The 19,821-nt window shown below is 45.5% G+C and overlaps 1 long non-coding RNA gene across 1 annotated transcript; it reads left to right on the top strand.

Annotated features, from left to right (window-relative positions):
- The first annotated feature begins 7,870 nt into the window (after positions 1–7,870).
- LOC130212261 (uncharacterized) lies at positions 7,871–12,246 on the top strand. Its single transcript, XR_008835260.1, has 6 exons — positions 7,871–7,982; positions 8,063–8,215; positions 8,318–8,510; positions 8,781–8,936; positions 10,648–10,766; positions 12,219–12,246. It is a non-coding gene; the product is annotated as an uncharacterized LOC130212261 (long non-coding RNA).
- The last annotated feature ends 7,575 nt before the right edge of the window (positions 12,247–19,821 follow it).

Genomic DNA, 19,821 nt, shown 5'->3' with positions numbered 1-19,821 from the left:
ATCACGCAGACCTTCTCCATCACGCAGACCTTTTCCATCACGCAGACCTTCTCCATCACTCAGACCTTCTCCACCACGCAGACCTTCTCCATCACTCAGACCTTCTCCATCACTCAGACCTTCTCCACCACGCAGACCTTCTCCATCACTCAGACCTTCTCCATCACGCAGACCTTTTCCATCACTCAGACCTTCTCCACCACGCAGACCTTCTCCATCACTCAGACCTTCTCCATCACTCAGACCTTCTCCACCACGCAGACCTTCTCCATCACTCAGACCTTCTCCACCACGCAGACATTCTCCATCACTCAGACCTTCTCCATCACTCAGACCTTCTCCACCACGCAGACCTTCTCCATCACTCAGACCTTCTCCATCACTCAGACCTTCTCCACCACGCAGACCTTCTCCACCACGCAGACCTTCTCCATCACTCAGACCTTCTCCACCACGCAGACCTTCTCCATCACTCAGACCTTCTCCATCACTCAGACCTTCTCCACCACGCAGACCTTCTCCACCACTCAGACCTTCTCCACCACGCAGACCTTCTCCACCACACAGACCTTCTCCATCACTCAGACCTTCTCCACCACGCAGACCTTCTCCATCACTCAGACCTTCTCCAACACGCAGACCTTCTCCATCACTCAGACCTCCATCACGCAGACCTTCTCCATCACGCAGACCTTCTCCATCACGCAGACCTTTTCCATCACGCAGACCTTCTCCATCACTCAGACCTTCTCCACCACGCAGACCTTCTCCATCACTCAGACCTTCTCCATCACTCAGACCTTCTCCACCACGCAGACCTTCTCCATCACTCAGACCTTCTCCATCACGCAGACCTTTTCCATCACTCAGACCTTCTCCACCACGCAGACCTTCTCCATCACTCAGACCTTCTCCATCACTCAGACCTTCTCCACCACGCAGACCTTCTCCATCACTCAGACCTTCTCCACCACGCAGACATTCTCCATCACTCAGACCTTCTCCATCACTCAGACCTTCTCCACCACGCAGACCTTCTCCATCACTCAGACCTTCTCCATCACTCAGACCTTCTCCACCACGCAGACCTTCTCCACCACGCAGACCTTCTCCATCACTCAGACCTTCTCCACCACGCAGACCTTCTCCATCACTCAGACCTTCTCCATCACTCAGACCTTCTCCACCACGCAGACCTTCTCCACCACTCAGACCTTCTCCACCACGCAGACCTTCTCCACCACACAGACCTTCTCCATCACTCAGACCTTCTCCACCACGCAGACCTTCTCCATCACTCAGACCTTCTCCACCACGCAGACCTTCTCCATCACGCAGACCTCCATCACTCAGACCTTCTCCATCACTCAGACCTTCTCCACCACACAGACCTTCTCCATCACTCAGACCTTCTCCACCACGCAGACCTTCTCCATCACTCAGACCTTCTCCATCATGCAGACCTTTTCCATCACACAGACCTTCTCCATCACTCAGACCTTCTCCATCATGCAGACCTTCTCCATCACTCAGACCTTCTCCACCACGCAGACCTTCTCATCACTCAGACCTTCTCCATCACTCAGACCTTCTCCATCACTCAGACCTTCTCCACCACACAGACCTTCTCCATCACTCAGACCTTCTCCATCACGCAGACCTTCTCCATCATGCAGACCTTCTCCATCACTCAGACCTTCTCCACCACGCAGACCTTCTCCACCACGCAGACCTTCTCCATCACGCAGACCTTCTCCATCACGCAGACCTTCTCCATCTCCTCATGTACGTTGTTCTTCATGAGATGTTCCTTTGACAGACAGACACACACTATCTCTCTCTCTCTCTGTCTCTCACTCAGCCCTGACATTTCCCTTCCGTCTCCTTGGCCAATCACAGGCCGGCTCTCCTCAAAGGTCATCCTGGAGGGAGGAAGAAGACTCCAACACTTCATCATGGGCTTGGGGTCAAAGCGGCGTGACGTCACGGGTTCCACTCCCTGCCTTGACCCATTAGCCCGCCGCCCGTCTGCGCTGCACTTCAGAGAGAGAGAGAGAGAGAGAGAGAGAGGTTTCATGGTAGAATATGGAGCCTATAGGGGCCGTTAATCCACAGCACAGAGTTTGTGTGTGTGTGATCATCACACAGGGTGGCTGTGAAGCGTCTAGTGCAGTAGTGCAGAAGTGCTTGTAGTTAGTGCATGCTGCATGTTGCATGCTGCATGCTGCATGCTGCCCTCTGCTTGCAACTCTCTGCTTTCAGCTACCGCCGCTGGCTAGCTCCCTCATAGGGGGTGAAAAGAGGAGCCGAGAGCTGAGCCTCCTCTGCCAGTCCAGAGCCTCTCCACCACCAAGACTCCTGCAGTGCCTCCTCGCGGCCACACATGGTAACTGGGTACCCCGCGGTCCCAGGCTAAACTGCAGGGGATCTGGGAGCAGCAGTGGGCCCCAGAGATGCGGTGTGCAGGCCCACCACAAGGTGGACATGCCCTGGCACCCATCAACCACTGCCCCAGCTATGGGCAAATAGCCCCACTGCCTTGTGGGTTAGCCTCTTGAGGCAGGGCTCAGGGAGCAGACCCCGACAGAAAAGCAATGCGCTGGCGGTGCGCAGTAGGCGGGCCTAAACAGAGCCAGGACCCGGCAGCCTCCTGCAGCCAGGATGGGGAGCTGGTCGTCCTGGGCTCACCCATGCCACCAGATGTACCTCACCATGGCGAAGGTAGTGCTACTGGGGATAGCGCGCCTCCAACGGCACTCTAAATAATCTCTTTGCGCAGGTATCCCTCTGACCGCGGTGAATACTCTGGATCCACATCTGGTTGAAGACTGGCGGCGTTGGGGCAGGTTTGAATAGACTGGGAGCTTCTAGTCAGAGCCCTGCACGTCAGCGGCACAGGATATTGGTCGCTATCAGCTGGGACTGAGTGGCAGCTGATCTGGGCAGCACCCTGTGTGACTGAGCAGCCCCTATTTAGGGACCACACTGCTCACCTCAATCCGAGGAGGGGCCTAGAAAAGGTGGCCTAAAAAATGCCCACTCAACTCGCACCTGGACAGGCTACCGCACCTGTCGGGTCATTCCACTTCTGCGGTCGAAACAGAAGAAAAAACCCAAAACCTAAAACTGGCAACATGGAGCGTAAGAACCCTCCTGGACTCCTATGGCAGAACCGAAAGACCTCACAGAAGAACAGCACTGATTGCGGCCGAGCTGAGGCGTTACAACATCGACATCGCCGCACTTTGCGAGACCAGGCTCCTTGATGAAGGGTCGCTGATAGAGGAAGGGTCTGGTTACACCTACTTCTGGAAAGGCTATCCCCCAGGTGGACAACATCTGCACGGTGTGGGACTGGCCATCAAGAACACACTGCTACCAAGACTCACTGAAACACCTGTGGGCATCAGTGAAAGACTGATGACCCTCCGTATCCCCCTGGCGAAGAACCGCTTTGCTCCACTTCTTAGTGTGTATGCGCCAACACTGCCATCCGACACTGAGGTTAAAGACTCATTCTATCAGTCACTGGATGAGGCTCTCCACCGGATCCCCAAGACCGACAAGATCCTCCTCCTTGGGGACTTCAATGCTCGTGTGGGGCAGAGTGACAGGATATGGAAAGGAGTGCTTGGCAGGCATGGTATTGGTCAGGCCAACTCAAATGGCATGAGATTACTTACTCTGCTCTGAGCACAACCTGACAATAACCAACACCATCTTCCAGCAAAAGACCAAATATAAAACATCATGGATGCACCCACGCTCTAAACATTGGCACCTGATTGACTATGTCATCGTGAGTCGGTGTGACATGAAAGTCGTTCTCATATGCCGCTCCATGAGAGGTGCAGAATGCTGGACAGACCACAGGATGATCGTGGCCAAAGTGCACATGAGCGTCGCCCCCATGCGGAAACGTGGGGTCAGTGGGAGACGCTTAGACTGCCCGTCTGAAAGATACCAGCACAAGAAATGAGTTCCGATGCTCCCTGGCTGAAACACTTGAAGAGCTTGAACTCACCTTGAGAGGAGAGAATGACACAGAGCTACAGTGGACCGTTATCAGCTCAGCCCTTCATGAAGCAGCAGCCCACACAATCGGCTATAAGACCAAAAACCACCAGGACTGGTTTGACAATAACTCAGACACCATCCGTAACTCACTGAACGTCATGCACAAAGCACACCAGGCAACCCTGAAAACCCCCTCATTGAGCACCGCCAGACAGCAATGGCAGAGGGCGAGGCGTGAAGTGCAAAAGACCCTACGGACAATGCAAAACAAGTGGTGGACAGAGAAGGCACAGGAAATCCAATCTTTCGCTGATAGAAATGATATGCATAACTTTTACAATGCAGTCAAATCTATCTACGGCCCAACAAACCACTGCATCACTCCTGTTAAAACCGCAGATGGGCTCAGAGTCCTAAAAGACCAGAGCAGTATACTGGAGAGGTGGGCTGAACATTTTAATACCCTGCTTCATCAGGCCTCTGAAGCAGACCGCACCATCCTGGATCAACTGCCTGAACTTCCACCGATTGACAACCTTAACCAACCCCCGACCTGGAGGTCCTGTCAGCCGTCCGCTCTCTGAAGAACAACAAGTCTCCTGGCATGGACCATATCCCTGCGGAGCTGCTTAAACAGGGTGGTTACCTCTGTACAAGAGCGCTACATCAACACATCACTAAAGTATGGGCTGATGAAAACATCCCACAGCAATGGAGAGATGCCAAAATTGTCACTATATATAAGAACAAAGGTGACAAGACCATCTGTGGCAACCACAGGGGGACAGCACTCCTTGCTGTTGCTGGTAAGGTCCTGGCCACGGTGCTGCTGCAGAGGCTCCTCAACATCACAGAGGCTCCCAGAGTCACAGTGTGGCTTTAGGAAGAACAGGAGCACAGTCGACATGGTCTTCACAGCCCGGCAGCTTCAGGAAAAGTGCAGGGAGCAACATCAAGACCTGTTTATGGCTTTTGTCGACCTCTCCAAAGCCTTCGACACTGTGCAGAGAGACCTACTGTGGGACATCCTGCTCCGGTTTGGATGCCCTAACAAGTTTGTCAACATCCTCCGACAGTTTCATGATGGTATGAATGCTAGGGTGACAATAGGAGGACAAGAGTCTGCCTCCTTCCCTGTGTGCACAGGGGTCAGGCAGGGGTGTGTCCTAGCACCAGCTCTTTAACATCTTCCTCCTCTGCGTCACCCAGCTGCTCCATAAGGACATTGAGGACAACAGCGGGGTGACAGTAGTCTATCGGCTCGATGGCAACCTCTTTAACATCAGGAGGCTGCAGGCCACCACCAAGCTGCACAGAGTGAGGGTCCTTGAGCTGCAGTATGCAGATGACTGCGCTCTGGTGGCTCACACTCCACAGACCTCCAGGCTGTCCTGGATGCAGCTGTGAAGGCTTCCAGCAGGATGGGGCTGACCACCAACATCACCAAAACAGAGGTAGTCTGTCAGTGGAGCACCAACATCCCACCACGCCACCCATCTTCAGCATCAATGATAAGCATCTGTCTGTAGTACCATCATTCAAATACCTCGGGAGTCTCCTCTGAGGACAATGACATCCACAATGAGGTCCAGAACAGAATCAAACAAGCATCAGCTGCCTTTGGGAGACTCAGGCGCCGGGTCTTTCAAAACAAGAACTTATACCTCCATACAAAAATCTCTGTGTATCAAGCAGTTTGCATCACCACCCTCCTGTACAGTTGTGAAGCCTGGGTCACTTACAGCCGCCATGGGAAAGCCCTGGAGCATTTTCACATCCGCTGTCTCCAGCGAATGCTAGGAATCACTTGGCGTGACCGAGTGCCACACACCGAGATCCTCAGGAGAGCAGGCTGTAGGAGCATGGAGGCCACCATCACCACTACCAGATCCTCAGGAGAGCAGGAGCATGGAGGCCTCCATCACCACTACCAGCTACGATGGCTGGGGCACGTTATAAGGATGTTATAAGGATGCCCCTCAACCGGCTGCCTCACTAAGTGTGTGTGGCCAGCTCGCCCAAGGCCAGCGCTCTGCTGGAGGGCAGAAGAAGCGCTATAAAGACCAGATAAAAACAGCGCTAAAGAAATGTAAAATCAGACCAGCGGACCTGGAGGCTGCTGACCGTAACACCTGGCGTCAGATGTGCCAAGACGGGACCACAGCACTGGAGGAGGACAGGACAGCCAGGAGGCAGGAAAGAAGGCATACAAGAAAAACAACCAAGGTTGCCAGGACCACCACTCCTACATACACATGTCCCACCTGCGACAAGACCTGAGGGTCCAGGATAGGACTATACAGCCACCAGAAGACTCACCGCTGAAAGTCAGAAGTGGACGTCATCATCGGCTTCGATGGACGTGTGCGTGTGTGCGTGCGTGTGCGTGTGCGTGTGCGTGTGCGTGTGCGTGCGCGTGTGTGTGCGTGTGTGTGTGTCCGGACTTTACACCTGAATACGCAACAGCCGGACTTTTGGGATTAGCCGGACCATGCCGAGGTCCGGCTAAAACAAAGAGCTTAAACGTCTTAAAACTGTCTAACTAACATACCCTCTCTTTTTCGTGCAAAGTCCATTTTTACCACCTGACCTAGTTTTTGTGTATCCCAGTGTATAGAACAGCGACATCTATCGGCGTGAGGATGCTGGTGCAGTTTGATACACATTTCGATACACACGTGACAATTTCACGCCCTTTCTTGTGATTGGCTGTTTTTTCCCGCGTGGGAGTGACGTCGGGGGGGGGGCGTGCCAACGTCAAGGACCAGGTGCGTGGACCTTTAAACAGACAGGCAGAGAGCATGCACCGATGAAGGATGAAGGATTAAACACCACCAGGTAAGCTTTTATATGTGTAAATATAAAACGGAGCTAGCTCCAGGTGATTCGGTGCAGACTCTAGTAGATGAGAACGTGTCATTTATATGTGTAAGTATAAAACGGAGCTAGCTCCAGGTGATTCGGTGCAGACTGGAGTAGATGAGAACGTGTCATTTATATGTGTAAGTATAAAACGGAGCTAGCTCCAGGTGATTCGGTTAAGACTCTAGTAGATGAGAACGTGTCATTTATATGTGTAAGTATAAAACGGAGCTAGCTACAGGTGATTCTGTTAAGACTCTAGTAGATGAGAACGTGTCATTTATATGTGTAAGTATAAAACGGAGCTAGCTCCAGGTGGTGAAGACTGAAGGAGATGAGTGAGGTGAGCTATGCTAGCAGGCCCTCTGGTTAAGGACAGTCGATTCACGTGGTGGTTTAGCTCGTGTTATCTCGTGCTTTATCATTGTCACGGCCTGTGTCGAGCCACATGGCGTGTTAGCTTGCTGCTGTTAGCGACAGTGCTAACCGCTAGCTTGCGAACGTGCTAACGCTAGCTAGCGCTCGTTTGCTAACGTTAGCTTGCTAGTGAACATACTATGTGGCTTGATACAAGGTAAAAGGTTGACGTTAGCATGCCATTGTAGCTTACATCACACATCTCCTCACCAGTCTTGACTGAATCACCTGCAGCTTGCTCCCTGAGCTGCTAGCACTAAGCTAATGTTGATGGTATGTTTACTCTGGGCCTGCAGAGAGGATGATTAGCAGTCCATGTAGACCGGTTTGGAAGAAACAAACAAAGCAAGGGGCTTACCTTACTTCTACAGTTAATCTTAGATAGTCTAAAGATATTCTTAATATGTAAATCTGTGAAGCAGTGTCAAATAAAAATGTGAATGGAGCAGTTATTCATTTTCTTATTTTATCCAAGTTTATTACTAGTTTAAATGGCTATAGAATATGTTCTGATCATGCATGTTCTATAAATGAAGATAATAATCCTGACAACCATCTTTGGTCATTTCAGCAAGAGAATATGCACCGACGAAGACGCCTAAATCCAAAGGCTGATGCCAACTTTTACATTGATACTGGAGGGGACAAAGTGGGACTTGACATCAAATACATCAATGCCTTCAAAGGTAAGTTGAATGTTCTAATTTTGTAACCATGATTAAAGTAGGAATAAACTTAACAAACGTTTTTTCTCTGTGTGGAATAGGTCGTGGTCTGCTCTATTTGAAAAGGGAGACTTTCTGTTGGAATATAGAGGTGAATTAATAAGCCAGCAAGAATGTGAACGGAGACAGAGACTTCATCAAGACTGCCTGAAGGTGTTCATGTTCGAGTTCTATTTTAAAGGAAAACTATGGTGGTGCGTATTGTGTCAATGCTTCGTCTAATCCAAATTCAATGACACTTTGCCTTTATTTTATATATTTACTCTTATGAAACTGATATACTTTTGTTTTTGTAGTTTTGATGCAGCAAAAGAGGATGGGTCACTTGGAAGACTTGTGAACGATAATAATGTCAACCCCAATGCCAAGATGAAGTACCTAAACATACAAGGGAAGCCCCATCTGTGTTTGTTTGCAACACGAGACATCAGTCAAGGAGAGGAGGTCACCTATAATTATGGTGACTCGGATTGGCCGTGGAGATGCAAGGTAGTCAAAATGTTACTTTTAAAGTTCTTTCTAAAGGAAATGCTTATACCATATGATATGTCACATCCATGAATAATGCTTAATGATGTCCAAGTAGCTTTGATTTTACATTAATTTACAATTATCTTTGACAGTATTAAAACGGTTATTGACATTGTTGGTTGATGAGGTGAAAAAAGAAATGTTGCTACCTACAAATATCAAAGTTTCTGCTGTATTGATTATTCAGTTTTGACCTGATCCCGTTGGATTGATGTTTATTGTTAATAGCTTCAGAAATCTGAAGGAAAGTCTTCGGACGGGGAGCACGGTGAGGGTCCATCTACATCCGAGCCTTCTCAGAGTACTCAAAAGGTGTCAACAAGTAAGAGGCAAGAAAAGAGATCTCCAGGTGCATCAACTAGTCTGCTCAAAAGATATGAAAAGGTAAGTCATATTTGTAGTTTTATGTTTTAAGCTACATATTACGGGTGTAAATTCCTCTTTATCGTCAACATCTTTCTACACATAATTTATTTTTTTCTCACTGTGGCTGTCTGATTCTTCATAATTAAAAAACAGATTAATTTAGTTAATTTATCTTTTTTTGTATTCAATATTGTAAATAAATTGCAGAGATATATCAAATGGAGGTTACATTTCCAAACTTTGCGTATCTGACCGTTGGGCTTTTAATCCGGCCATGAGTATTATACTTATTATAAGTTATGGTAAAGACCGCTGTAGCTTCTCCATTCCCGACTTGAGTTTCGAAGCAAGATGATGGCATCAGACCAGCATTTATGTTTCTCAATGCTTATTTATTGCTCAGCGCTCTTTGAGGCTGTGTGTCACTCTCCTGGAGCAGAACACGGCAGATACACACGGTATCCTCCGACTTTACGTAAAGACCGCTGCGCCTTCTGCTGCAGAAGGCGCACACAAAGCAAAGGGCGCTGAGCAATAAATAAGCATTAAAAACATAGATGCTGCTCTATTGCCGTCATTGTGCCGAGGCATGTGCCATGCTTTCTGCCGGCGTATCAGGCTGCGATTCCAGCTTGCTCTCTGCTCACTTCCACCCCTCCTCACAGGCAAGCTCGCCAAATGTCTTACGATTACCGTAATGTACGCATACCACTGAAACGCTCCGCTTCTTAGCATTCGAATCCTCTGGAATTCGTCGGAAAGTGTTAACTTTAATTTGAATTTGGCATGTCACTTTCTGTCGCGGAGACATGGTTTGTACTACAAGAGTTTTAGAGTTGTAAGATTAACTGACAGCTGCATCCAGAGTATTGCTCCTCGGCATAAGGAACATCAGACCCATGTGACTGCACCGCCCTATTAGGCGATTGGCCTGGACCTCCACAATATTTTCTGTTCCTCATGTGGCCCTCTGGGGAAAATAATTGCCCTGTCCTGGTGTAGACCCTTAAATTACTCTTGTTGTAATCTGGCACTATAGATACAATTTCAGGGGGGCCACCCTGTTATAATGGTATGGGAAACACTGGTTTGTGTTTGTCGGTCCCTCCCCCCTGAAGTTGTAAGCCTAGGGGTCAGAAACACGGTGTAAGATTGTATCCATATTCGACTGCTCAACCTCAGCAGCCCTCACAAAAACGCTGCTAGTATTTAGCCTCGTTTAGAGTGTAATCAAGGAATGCAAATGTATTACGTCTGTTGCGTTCAGGGCAGCGGTGAGAGCGGACATCCCGGGGTCACAGGTTTATTACAGGAGATCATAACGTTGACAATTTAGTTTCTGCGTGTTGTCATTCTTTCAAAGAATCACGATTTATCTCAGAATACATTTTTCTTTACCTCACTTACTACTAATGGGTGTCAGTGTTTCCCCTAGGTTTACAGCTTCAGGGGGGGGGGACCAGACCGACCGACACAAACACTTGAAACATTTTGGTGTTCATTTCTTTTCATGACCACAACAAAGGGTGCACATTTTGTCACTGCAGTGGATTTTTCGGGCCTTTTCAAAGAAGGATTCCAGAGCCTCTTGATAAGGGCCGAGCACTGACTTAGTCGGAGCGGAGGACCTCTCACGTTCATGATTCCCTGAGATGATCATCTATTACAACACTTGATGGTACAGTTCCACATCCTATTTACTGTCTCTTTCTACCCTTTTCTGCTCCAGATGATAACAGTGAGCTGATTGAGTCTGCTCAGAGGGACGAAACTGACCAGCTTGAGACCTCTGTGGATGGCCTGAATCCAACATTCACACAACTTGGTCTCCTCAACTGGGTTGAAGAGGTAAGCAAGTCTAAACTTAAGTTTCATTACATTATGTGTGAACAAAACATTAAATCCTCTTCATGTGTGCGTCTGTGTGTGTAGTCTCCTCATATGGTTTGGATGGACAGGGTTATATGAGGACACTAGACATTCAGAATCAACCTTCTATAACTATTGTGTGTGTGTGTGGATCAATTTCATATGGTATATAGGACAATGATATATGAGGACACTAGACATTCAGAATCAACCTTCTATAACTATTGTGTGTGTGTGTGTGACGCACCTATATAGTATATAGGGGACAATGATATGAGGACACTAGACAGTCAGAAATGACAGTTCTATACTACTGTATTGTGTGTGTGTAACCACCTCATATGGTATATAGGGACAATGATATATGAGGACACTAGACAGTCAGAATTGACATTCTATAACTGTGTGAACTACTCTAAACACTATTCTGCCTTTCATTCATCTCTGGAGTCAGATGACATTAAACAAACTCTATGGAATATCTTAAACCTCCATGAAGTTTGATAAATATCTTTACCTCGGGATCTTTTTAAAACCCTTTTACATCTGTAATTATAACGGTCCACCCAGTCTCTTTTGGTCTTTTTTTAATCAAATGTCATAAGATTAATTTAGTTGTATCTTTTTTTTAAAATTTAATATTAGTAACAAATAGAGATGTGTCAGATGTACATTTCCAAAACTTTGCAAAGAGAACCAACAGTAGAATGGGGCCCGTTCCTGATTTTTTTTGTCAACATTGGATGGTTCTCATTCAAAATCTGCCCTTTAAATCAAAATATGTCATCAATGAATCTTTTAGATCAGGCGCATTCACTGCTCCGCTACCTGTGACACTGCCAGCACGCATTGACTGCAAGGGGGTGGACTGCCCAGTGCCCACACACACACACAAGGCAGCGATCACTCACAGCGAGTGATTGGAGACATGGCATCAAGTGCAGAGGCGCTTTTGCTGGCCGTCCGTGGCTTTTTGGAAGTACTATGTCTAAATTGCAGACAGGGAAAGGGAAAACCAACTTTTTGATTACTATTATGATCAATTTACCAGTATCAAAAATTTTGGTATTGTATAAAATTCTGGTATCGTGGTATCGGTTATCATGATATTTATGGCGGTATCGTAGTTATAATGTTGGTATTGTGACAACCCCAGCAAGAGGCAGAAAAGACTGTAAAAGGCTCATGGCTAAGCAAGCAAATGAGTCCTTTAAGGACTTGCTCAGGACAAAAAGGGTGTTGGTTCATAAAGCTTTTTTTAAATTGTACATTTTGAAAATGTATATTTTTATTATTATTAGGGCCCAGCACTGACTTAGTCAGGGGGGACCTCTCACGTTCATGATTCCCTGAGATGATCATCTATTACAACACTTGATGGTACAGTTCCCCATCCTTTTACTGTCTCTTTCTACCCCTTTTCTGCTCCAGATGATAACAGTGAGCTGATTGAGTCTGCCCGAGGGAGAAACTGACCAGCTTGAGACCTCTGTGGATGGCCTGAATCCAACATTCACACAACTTGGTCTCCTCAACTGGGTTGAAGAGGTAAGCAAGTCTAAACTTAAGTTTCATTACATTATGTGTGAACAAAACATTAAATCCTCTTCATGTCGTCTGTGTGTTTGTGTGTAGTCTCATCATATGGTTTGGATGGACAGGGTTATATGAGGACAAAGACAATTTAGAATCAACCTTCTATAACTAGTGTGTGTGTGTGTGACCACCTCATATGGTATATAGGGACAATGAAAATGAGGACACAGACAGTCAGAATTGACATTCTATAACTAGTGTTTAAACACTATTCTGCCTTTCATTTATCTCTGGGGTCAGATGACATTGAACAAACCTATGGAATATCTTAAACCTCCATGAAGTTTGATAAATATCTTTACCTCGGGATCAAAACCCTTTTACATCTGTAATTATGACGGTCCACCCAGTCTCTTTTGTTCTTTTTAATCAAATGTGTCATAAGATTAATTTAGTTGTATCAAATTCAATATTAGTAACAAATAGAGATTGTCAGATGTACATTTCCAAAAACTTTTAAAAAAAGGGGCCAACAGTAGAATCGGGTGTTCCTGATTCTTTTTGTCAACAATAGGGTGGTTCTCATTCAAAATCTTTGGGTTTTAAAACAAAATATGTCATCAACGTGAATCGGAGATTCAGGCGCATTCACTGCTCCGCTTCCTGTGACACTGCCAGAGATTGACTGCAAGGGGTGGACTGCCCATACCCCACACACACCAAGGGCGATCACTCACAGGGGGGAGGAGACAGGGATCAAGTGCAAAGGGGCTTTTTTCTGGCCGTCCCTGGCTTTTTGGAAATACTATGTCTAAATTGCAGACAGTGAAGGAAAGCCAAATTTTTTTTATTACATTTTAGATCAATTTACCAGTATCAAAATGTGTGGTATTGTATAAAATTCTGGTATCGTGGTATCGGTTATCATGATATTTATGGGAGGATCGTAGTTATAATGTTGGTATTGTGACAACCCCAGCAAGAGGCAAAAAACTGGGAAAAGGCTCATGGCAAAACAAACAAAAAGGGCCTTTAAAGGGCTTGCTCAGGACAAAAAAGGGTTTTTGGTTCATAAATGACTTTAACAGATTGTACATTTTTAAAATGTATATTTTTAAATTATTAGGGGGAACACTGGCTTGGGGGAGGGGGGACCTCTCACGTTCATGATTCCTGAGAATCATCTATTACAACACTTGATGGTACAGTTCCCCATCCTTTTTTGTCTCTTTCTATTTTCTGCTCCAGATGATAACAGTGAGCTGATTGAGTCTGCTCGAGGGCAAAAAAACCAGCTTGAGACCTCTGTGGATGGCCTGAATCCCAAAATTCACTGTTTGGGCTCCCCAACAGGGTTGAAGGGTAAGCAAATCTAAACTTAAGTTTCATTACATTATGTGTGAACAAAACATTTTTCCTTCCTTTTTGTTGTGCCTGTGTGTTATTTCCTCTATTTTGGGGACGGGTTATGGTGGGGGTTTGAACAAGGTGAATTTTATTCTCGGGGTGTTTTGGGGAACCCCCAAATGGTTTATAGGGACAATTTAGTGCCATAAATACCCGTGGGTGTGTGTGTGTGTAACGCCCCTAGGATATAACAATGATATATGGGACACTAGACTCAGTACCCAAAACGGGGGGGGTCTATATGGAAAATGTTTTAGGGCCTTCAAAATTACTTCTATAATGGGGAACTCTCTAAACACATTCTTCCTTTCATTTTTTCTCTGGGTCAGATGACATTAAACAAACTCTGGTATCTTAAACCCCCATGAAGTTTGATAAATATCTTTACCTCGGGGTCTTTTAAAAACCCCTTTTTCATCTGTAATTATAACTCCCAAATCTCTTTTGGTCTTTTTTTTAAACAAATGTCATAAAATCTTTTTGGACCAGTGTCAAGCATCACCTGGTGTGCCCAATATCCTCCTTGGACAAGTATGTTCAATGTTTGGGACCTGTATCCTCCCAAATTTTCGTTCCCATGAATGCAGAGATAAGATATTTTTGTGGATTGGTACAAAGTGCGTCTTGGGGTATTAGGTCCGGTATATTTTCTGTGTTCAAATGTACAAACCATTCTTAATGAAAAACTTATGACAAATAATCCTTAATTCACAGCTAGGATGCTATATCAACTATTTCCAAAATTGTGAAGGGAAGTATATCATTGAAATTACTTTAAAGTGTTTTATTTTTGCCTTATTGGTACTTTACAAGATCTCTTATGGTTTAATGCTAGAGGTTCTTTTCCAATACACCAGCTGTTAAATTAAAAAATTAAAAATGGGGAACAATTATCTCTATAAAAGGGGCATTTTGCATGTTCATGTATTCCAGATCTCTGTATTGCTCTGACAGGAACAACTGTGGTATTTAAACTTGTACTATATATTCAAAAAGTCTTCCAGTTTGTTCTGGCATCAATCCTCAGAAGAGTTACAAATGATAAAAACCCCTCACAGGTGAGTGGAACACAGAACAACACATGTGGTTTGTTGTTGGTCTTTAGCTGTCTATCATTTTAAATCCTTTGTTTTCTTACCCGTTTCTGGGGGCATGTCCATGAGGGAAAGCACACGGACTCGGAAAAACAAGATAATGATGATTATGATGATGATGATTCCGATGCAAGCATTCCCCCTTGTCTTTAAAAACTTTTAAAAAATCTCCCCTGGGTCTCTTCCCACTGTCAAAAAAAACCCCTTTTCCCCTTCTCTCTTTTCCCCTTTAAAAGTTTAATTGCCGTCCCTTCTTTTGTTTTTGGGCCCCCACTGTTTATGTCTCTGTGTCTGTCTTTATATCTCTGTCTCCTTATTGTCTATGTCCCTCTGTGTTTGTCTCTATGTCCCTCTGTCTCCTCATTGTCTATGTCTGTCTCTATGTATCTCTCTCTCTCTGTCTCCTCCATGGATATGTCTCTCTGTGTCTGTCTGATGTCTCTCTCTGTATCCTTACTTTCTATGCGTGTCTGTCTGTATCTTTATGTCTATCTCTGTCTCCAAATTGTTTATGTCCCTCTGTGTCTGTCTTTATGTCTCTCTCTCTGTCTCCTCACTGTATCTGTCTCTCTATCTTTATGTATGTCTCTCTCTCTGTCTCCTCACTGTCTCTGTCTCTCTGTCTTTATGTATGTCTCTCTCTCTGTCTCCTCACTGTGTCTCTGTCTTTATGTATGTCTCTCTCTCTGTCTCCTCACTGTCTCTCTCTCTATCTTTATGTATGTCTCTCTCTCTCTCTCCTCACTGTCTCTGTCTCTCTATCTTTATGTATGTCTCTCTCTCTGTCTCCTCACTGTCTCTGTCTCTCTATCTTTATGTATGTCTCTCTCTCTGTCTCCTCACTGTCACTGTCTCTCTATCTTTATGTATGTCTCTCTCTCTGTCTCCTCACTGTCTCTGTCTCTCTATCTTTATGTATGTCTCTCTCTCTCTGTCTCCTCACTGTCTCTGTCTCTCTATCTTTATGTATGTCTCTCTCTCTGTCTCCTCACTGTCTCTGTCTCTGTCTCTCTATCTTTATGTATGTCTCTCTCTCTCTGTCTCCTCACTGTATCTGTCTCTCTATCTTTATGTATGTCTCTCTCTCTCTGTCTCCTCACTGTCTCTGTCTCTCTGTCTTTATGTATGTCTCTCTCTCTGTTTCCTCACTGTCTCTCTGTCTTTATGTATGTCTCTCTCCTCACTGTCTCTGTCTCTCTATCTTTATGTATGTCTCTCTCTCTCAGTCTCCTCACTGTCTCTGTCTCTCTATCTTTATGTCTCTCTCTGTCTCCTCACTGTCTCTGTCTCTCTATCTTTATGTATGTCTCTCTCTCTCTGTCTCCTCACTGTCTCTGTCTCTCTATCTTTATGTATGTCTCTCTCTCTGTCTCCTCACTGTCTCTGTCTCTATCTTTATGTATGTCTCTCTCTGTCTCCTCACTGTCTCTGTCTCTCTATCTTTATGTATGTCTCTCTCTGTCTCCTCACTGTCTCTGTCTCTCTGTCTTTATGTATGTCTCTCTCTCTCTGTCTCCTCACTGTCTCTGTCTCTCTATCTTTATGTATGTCTCTCTCTCTCTGTCTCCTCACTGTCTCTGTCTCTATCTTTATGTATGTCTCCTCACTGTCTCTGTCTCTCTATCTTTATGTATGTCTATCTCTCTCCTCACTGTCTCTGTCTCTCTATCTTTATGTATGTCTCTCTCTCTCTGTCTCCTCACTGTCTCTGTCTCTCTATCTTTATGTATGTCTCTCTCTGTCTCCTCACTGTCTCTGTCTCTATCTTTATGTATGTCTCTCTCTCTGTCTCCTCACTGTCTCTGTCTCTATCTTTATCTCTGTCTCCTCACTGTGTCTCTGTCTTTATGTATCTCTCTCTCTGTCTCCTCACTGTCTCTGTCTCTCTATCTTTATGTATGTCTCTCTCTCTGTCTCCTCACTGTCTCTGTCTCTATCTTTATGTATGTCTCTCTCTCTGTCTCCTCACTGTCTCTGTCTCCTCACTGTCTCTGTCTCTGTCTCTCTCTCTGTCTCCTCACTGTCTCTGTCTCTCTATCTTTATGTATGTCTCTCTCCTCACTGTCTCTGTCTCTCTATCTTATGTATGTCTCTCTCTCTGACTCCTCACTGTCTCTGTCACTGTCTTTATGTATGTCTCTCTCTCTGTCTCCTCACTGTCTCTGTCTCATCTTTATGTATGTCTCTCTCTGTCTCCTCACTGTCTCTGTCTCTCTATCTTTATGTATGTCTCTCTCTCTGTCTCCTCACTGTCTATGTCTCTCTATCTTTATGTATGTCTCCTCACTGTCTCTGTCTCTCTATCTTTATGTATGTCTCTCTCTCCTCACTGTCTCTGTCTCTCTATCTTATGTATGTCTATCTCTCCTCACTGTCTGTCTCTCTATCTTTATGTATGTCTCTCTCTGTCTCTGTCTCCTTACTGTCTATGTCTCTCTATCTTTATGTATGTCTCTCTCTCTCTGTCTCCTCACTGTCTCTGTCTCTCTATCTTTATGTATGTCTCTATCTTTATGTATGTCTCTCTCTCTCAGTCTCCTCACTGTCTCTGTCTCTCTATCTTTATGTATGTCTCTCTCTCTGTCTCCTCACTGTCTCTGTCTATCTTTATGTATGTCTCTCTCTGTCTCCTCACTGTCTCTGTCTCTCTATCTTTATGTCTCTCTCTCTGTCTCCTCACTGTCTATGTCTCTATCTTTATGTATGTCTATCTCTCTCCTCACTGTCTCTGTCTCTCTATCTTTATGTATGTCTCTCTCTCTGTCTCCTCACTGTCTCTGTCTCTCTATCTTTATGTATGTCTATCTCTCCTCACTGTCTCTGTCTCTCTATCTTTATGTATGTCTCTCTCTCTGTCTCCTCACTGTATCTGTCTCTCTATCTTTATGTATGTCTCCTCACTGTCTCTGTCTCTCTATCTTTATGTATGTCTCGTCTCCTCACTGTCTCTGTCTCTCTGTCTCTCTCTCTGTCTCCTCACTGTCTCTGTCTCTCTATCTTTATGTATGTCTCTCTCTCTGTCTCCTCACTGTCTATGTCTCTATCTTTATGTCTCTCTCTCTGTCTCCTCACTGTCTCTTTCTGTATGTATGTCTCTCTCTGTCTCCTCACTGTCTCTCTATCTTTATGTCTCTCTCTCTCTGTCTCCTCACTGTATCTGTCTCTCTATCTTTATGTATTTCTCTCTCTGTCTCCTCACTGAATCTGTCTCTCTATCTTTATGTCTCTCTCTGTCTCCTCACTGTCTGTCTCTCTGTCTTTATGTATGTCTCTCTCTCTGTCTCCTCTCTGTCTCTCTATCTTTATGTATCTCTCTCTCTGTCTCCTCACTGTCTCTGTCTCTCTGTCTTTATGTATGTCTCTCTCTCTGTCTCCTCTCTGTCTCTCTATCTTTATGTCTCTCTCTCTCTGTCTCCTCACTGTCTCTGTCTCTCTGTCTTTATGTATGTCTCTCTCTCTGTCTCCTCACTGTCTCTCTATCTTTATGTCTCTCTCTCACTGTATCTGTCTCTCTATCTTTATGTCTCTCTCTCTGTCTCCTCACTGTCTCTCTATCTTTATGTCTCTCTCTCTCTGTCTCATCACTGTCTGTCTCTCTGTCTTTATGTATGTCTCTCTCTGTCTCCTCTCTGTCTCTCTATCTTTATGTATGTCTCTCTCTCTGTCTCCTCACTGTCTCTGTCTCTCTATCTTTATGTATGTCTCTCTCTCTGTCTCCTCACTGTCTCTGTCTCTATCTTTATGTATGTCTCTCTCTCTGTCTCCTCACTGTCTCTGTCTCTCTATCTTTATGTATGTCTCTCTCTCTCTGTCTCCTCACTGTCTCTGTTTCTCTGTCTTTATGTATCTCTCTCTGTCTCCTCACTGTCTCTGTCTCTCTATCTTTATGTGTGTCTCTGTGTCTGTCTCTCTTTCTTTGTGTCTATGTGTCTCTATCACTGTCTTTGTGTCTCACTCTTTCTCGCTCTGTCATTCTCTTCGGTTGTTTCTAGCTTTAAAAAGTATTGTTTACATCCCACTATAGGCTTGTTCCTCGATTGTTTGTATCTTAAAAAAGTATTGTTTACTAACCACTAAAGTCTGGATGCATCAATAAACTAAATGATAAAGCGCCCCAGCTCTTTGTTGTGTTTTTCATGTTTAATGAAAGCCAGAGATTGAAGCCAGGGTGTTCAGTCACTGGCTGGTTCTCTCTGCGTAGATGGAGAGATGTATCCATCTATTTATCCACGTTCTGGCTCACTCTGGAGGGGGGCAACGTGCATGCCTCCAATTTGGTCATCTAATAAGATTCATTTTGATATTAAATTGACTGTTCCAGTAATACTGTGTCTTGTCAGGTTAGTGTGTATTATGTTAATGAGGAGGCGGGGTTATTGTCCCTTTAAAGACCCAACAGTGTTTTTTAGTCCTTATAAACCACACTTTTGTCAAAAAAGAAATGTCTGCCTATACCACCATATAAGTAGGTGGCTGTGTATGAAGTTGTGTACTGTGTATCTCAAATCTAAAGTGAGCTGAATTTTTTTCAGATTTTTTAAAGTGCTTGAACCTAACTGCCAAAGCTGTGGGACCTCGGGAAAGGGTAGTCCATCTAAACCATAGCCGGGCCTGTGTGTGTGTGTGTGTGTGTGTGTGATGAAACAGAAGCAAACATGACGGCTGCATTCTGTTCCTCTGAAGGAAGACAGCTCACATATGCACACACAGGAGGAGTCACGTGGAGTCACGGGGAGTCAGGAGGAGTCACGGGGAGCCAGGAGGAGTCATGGGGAGGAGTCACAGGGAGGAGTCAGGAGGAGTCACAGGGAGGAGTCAGGGAGTCAGGAGGAGTCACGGGGAGGAGTCACGGGGAGGAGTCAGGGGGAGCCAGGAGGAGTCACGGGGAGCCAGGAGGAGTCACGGGGAGGAGTCAGGGAGTCACGGGGAGTCGGGAGGAGTCACGGGGAGGAGTCACGGGGAGGAGTCAGGGAGTCAGGAGGAGTCAGGGGGAGCCA

Source organism: Pseudoliparis swirei, chromosome 21 (assembly GCF_029220125.1).
Source record: "Pseudoliparis swirei isolate HS2019 ecotype Mariana Trench chromosome 21, NWPU_hadal_v1, whole genome shotgun sequence".
NCBI lineage: Eukaryota > Metazoa > Chordata > Actinopteri > Perciformes > Liparidae > Pseudoliparis > Pseudoliparis swirei.
Note: the sequence above shows the minus strand (reverse complement) of the source record. Positions and strands in the feature narration are given on the sequence as shown.